The sequence below is a fragment of the Apium graveolens genome, chromosome 6 (genome assembly GCF_009905375.1).
Source record: "Apium graveolens cultivar Ventura chromosome 6, ASM990537v1, whole genome shotgun sequence".
Lineage (NCBI taxonomy): Eukaryota > Viridiplantae > Streptophyta > Magnoliopsida > Apiales > Apiaceae > Apium > Apium graveolens.
This window is the reverse complement of record NC_133652.1, coordinates 24,395,812-24,400,905: the sequence shown is the minus strand read 5'-3', so window position 1 is coordinate 24,400,905 and position 5,094 is coordinate 24,395,812.

Here is a 5,094-nt window from a genome sequence, read left to right as displayed (position 1 = left end):
GCCTTATATTTTGGAACTAAACCATCCTCATTATATTTTATTTTATAATTCTATTTTAGTCCAATTACATCTCTATTTTAGACCTCTATATGAGCTCCCAAATCTAATTTTCTCGATCATTTTCAGTTTTTCATTCATTGCCATTCTTCACGAATTTTACTATGAAGCTTCCTCGATGGATGGTAAGATCATGTTGCAATTTTGATAAAGATCACCAAAAGATCGAGTCTTCCATGATGAAAATTTTGAATATGCATCGACATCTTCGGAATACATGCCAGTTTCTTCAATTTTGTTGATTTTAAGGTTCTTTTTTTCCGTGTAGATGGAGGCTCAACTTAAGCCATTTTTTAAAAAAATTTAAGAAGTATTCTTTTCTCAATTTCATGTTGCCACTTCATCACAAATAATGTCTCTTGAAATCAAAAGTTGATAGGTTGTAGGATTAAACAACCTAAATCCTTTTTATATATCACTCTAACCAATAAATTTGAACGTTTCTCCCTTTCCATTCGGTTTATCTCCCGTTTCATCTATTTGTTGGGTTCCGAAGGCATAAAACGCAGCGGATAAACTTAAATAAAACAAAAATTTCGAAACTCAAAAACAGGATCCATGTATAATTATGGGCATATTATGGAGATAACGAATCATACCTTTCAAGAGATTAACTTTCACGAACTCAACGGAGATCCTAGCTATCACGCTTTGTGTCTACCTCTCGGAGAAACACCTCTATGGTATCCACACGAGCACCTTCAAGAACGTCTCACGAACTTGACTACGGAATGGATGTATTAGCCTCCTTCTTGACGATCTGAATTGCCTCTGCCTCTCTTTGCTGCTAGGGTTTTCTTAAAAAACGTACAAGCCTCTTTAACCTCTCATTATCTATTTATAATGACTGATTAAAAAGGCCCATAATAGCAAAACCCAACCCTAGTAGGTATTGGATTAAATAATAAAAACGAATTTCTATTATTTAATTAATAACTAAGTCATACTTAATTATTATGGGCAAAAACATTCCTTTTAATTCGAATTTATATTATCTCAATTAAGTCTTACATAATTATAATAAAATTCAAATAATCATCAATTAATTTAAATCCATAATTTAAATTAACTATTCCATTAAGTGCTCTATTTGTGCGACCCTATAGGCTATTATTTAATTGGCAATAATTTTATTCTCTAATAAAATTATAAATAATGAGCGGTATCTAGTAATACATCATTGTTACCCAATTAAACAATAATTAAATCGTGATTAGATAAAACCTTTCGTGATTAATGTTTTTCGTGTAATATAATCCCTTTAACCATACATATTATAGATTAAACTCGAGGCATGTATTTAGTAATCCTCTTCAACATTTAATCCGGGTTTACTTGATCCATGAGTAGATTATCGAGACAAATCATTATTTGAGCATGGCCATGCTTTTATAATCTCACTTAATCAAGAGGCCAATAATATCTCTCCTAATTATAGGAGGGTTAAATCCTTTATCTATCATTCATATTTCTCATACGACTCATGATATACCCGATGTCCACTTTTATCATCACCCGATCAAAAATAACTTTTAATGTAGTCAAAGTATATTAATCCTCGTATAGAAATATAATGATTTCAAGTCAAAGGATCGTTACACCATTATCACTGTGAGTCTTTCTTATGACTTTATTAAACATGAAGAATCTCACTGTGGGTCTGTCCAGTACCATGTACTCTCACATGTACCTATGTATTGACTTTAGTATCCCCATACTTATAACCAATGAGATGTGGTTATCTTGTCAAACAACATACTAGTCTATCTATGTATTATTATTGTCCTATATAATAATACTCGACTAGGGACCTTTAAGAATATGATATATTATATAATCTCAAGTTCAAGTCATGTACTTAAACTATACAATTTGTATCATGATTCTAAGGACATTTATTATGCTAACAAAATATCGCAGTAATTAAGGTCATAATAAATACATTTATTGAATGATCAACTGACATAAAGATAAAAGAATAATGTATTGCCTCTAGGGCACCTACACTAACAATCTCCCACTTGCACTAGAGCCAATCACCCATATATCTAATACCCATGGAACTAGTGTGACCATCGTGCTTCTGCTGTGACAAGCCTTTGGTCAGTGGGTCTGCAATGTTATCATTTGTGTGCACTTTACATATGTGTATATCACCCCGTTCATTAATCTCTCGAATAAGGTGAAATCTCTTGAGTATATGTTTAGCCCGGGAGTGTGATCTAGGTACTTTAGCCTGTGCAATGGCTCCATTATTATCGCAGTATAGATCAATGGGATCTGCGATCGATGGAACCACTCCCAAATCAGAAATGAACTTTCAAATCCAAACGGCCTCCTTAGCTGCTTCACAAGCTGCAATGTACTCAGCCTCCATTGTAGAATCAGCTACTGTTTCTTGTTTTGAACTCTTCCAGCTTACAGCACCTCCGTTTAGACAAAACACAAAACCAGACTGTGATACAGTATCATCTCTGTCTGTTTGGAAACTTGCATCGGTGTAACCTTTTACAACGAGTTTCTCTTCTCCTCCATACACCAAGAATGAATCTTTAGTTCTTTTCAGGTACTTAAGAATATTCTTAACTGCCGTCCAGTGACCTTCACCCGGATTAGACTGGTATCTGCTCGTCATGCTCAAAGCATACGAGACATCTGGGCGAGTACATACCATTACATACATGATAGATCCAACTGCTGAAGCATATGGAACTTTATTCATGTGGTCCTTCTCATCCAATGATTTCGGACACTGGTCCTTAGAGATCGTTATCCCTTGAGACACGGGGACATATCCCCTTTTTGCATTTTGCATTCCAAAATGATGCAAAACCTTATCAATGTATATGCTCTGACTTAGACCGATCATCCTTCTAGATCTTTCTATATAGATCCTCATTCCTAGAATGTAGGATGCCTCTCCTAAGTCTTTAATGGAGAAATTGCTCCCTAACCAAGTCTTAACAGCCTTTAGAGAAGGTATGCCATTCCCCATTAGTAGTATATCATCAACATATAGTACTATGAATGCCACATAGCTCCCACTAACCTTCTTGTAAACACACGGTTCATCTTCATTTTGAACAAAGCCATACTCTATGACTATTTCATCAAAACGGATATTCCATCTCCTAGAGGATTGCTTCAATCCATAAATGGATCGACGCAATTTACATACCTTGCCAGCATTCCTTGGATCGACAAAACCCTCAGGTTGTGTCATGTACACATCCTCTTCAAGGCTTCCATTAAGGAAGGCTGTTTTGATATCCATTTGCCAGATTTCATAATCATGGAATGCTGCAATGGCAAGTAAAATCCTTATAGACTTGACCATAGCCACTGATGAGAAAGTTTCATCATAGTCAATACCATGAATTTGTTTGAAACCTTTTGCAACCAGCCTAGCTTTATAGGTCTGAACATTTCCATCCATGCCCTTTTTCTTCTTAAAAACCCATTTGCACCCTATGGGTTTTACCCCTTCAGGTGGATCAACCAAAGTCCATACTTGGTTTTCGTACATGGAATCTATCTCGGATTTCATGGCTTCAAGCCATCTCTTAGAGTCTGGACTGTTTATAGCATCTTGGTATGTGAGAGGCTCATCTTCATCTATGAGCATCAAATCACCACACTGAGTCATGAGAAATCCATATCTCTCTGGCTCATGGCGAAATCTACCAGATCTACGAACAACCTGTGTTTGTTGAGCATTATTATTATTCTGCTCTTGTTCCACTTCAGGTTCAATGCTATTTTGCGGTTCTCGATCTTCATCGAGATCTATAGTTCTCCCACTGTTTCTTTTGGAAACAAAATCTCTTTCCATGAAGACAGCATCTCGAGCAATAAACACTTTCTGCTCAGAAGGACTATAAAAATAATACGCCTTTGTTTCATTAGGGTATCCTACAAAAATGCACTCTTCGGATTTAGGTCCAAGCTTGTCAGATTCTTGACGTTTCACAAACGCCTTACATCCCCAAACTTTCATAAAGTTCATGCCTGACCGTTTCTCTTTCCATATCTCATATGGAGTCTTTTGAACCTTCTTAGTAGGAACACGGTTAAGTGTGAAAGCCGCTGTTTCTAGAGCGTAACCCCATAAACTAATTGGAAGATCTGCATGACTCATCATCGATCGCACCATGTCCAACAAGGTGCGATTTCTCCTCTCTGAAACTCCATTCCATTGAGGTGTTCCTGGCGGAGTGAGTTGTGATACAATACCACACTCTTTCAAATACTCTCTAAATTCGGTGCTTAAGTATTCACCCCCACGATCGGATCGTAAGATCTTAATACTTGCATCTCCGCCAATTTGCTTCTCTACTTCAACCTTGTATTCTTTAAATTTTTCAAAAGAATCGGATTTGTTCTTCATAAGATATACATATCCATATCTACTGAAATCATCAGTAAATGTTATGAAGTAGTAGTAGCCTCCTCTAGCCATTACACGCATTGGGCCACATACATCACTATGTATTAGCTCCAGACATTTAGTGGCCCTTTGACCCTTACCAGTGAAAGGGGATTTAGTCATCTTACCAAGCAAACAAGATTCGCATTCTTGGTATGATTCAAAATCAAACTTATCCAAGTATCCATCCTTATGTAATTTGGATATGCGTTTCTCATTTATGTGGCCTAGACGACAATGCCAGAGGTATGTTTGATTTGAGTCATTCATTTTAAGTCGTTTGTTTTCTATATTACAGACAGGGTTATCTAAATCAAGAACATATAAACCATTAAATAAATGCGCAACACCATAGGTTAAATCATTCAAAGCAAAAGAGCAACTGTTGTTCTTTATTGTAAACGAAAAACCTTTCTTGTCCAAACAAGAAACAGAAATAATGTTTCTGCGAATCGTAGGCACGTAAAAACAGTCTTCTAGTTCTAAAACAAGCCCAGAGGGCATAGATAAATAATAAGTCCCTACAGCTAAAGCAGCAACTTTTGCTCCATTGCCTACTCTTAGGTCCACTTCTCCCTTAGCCAAAGTTCTACTTCTCTGCAGGCCCTGCA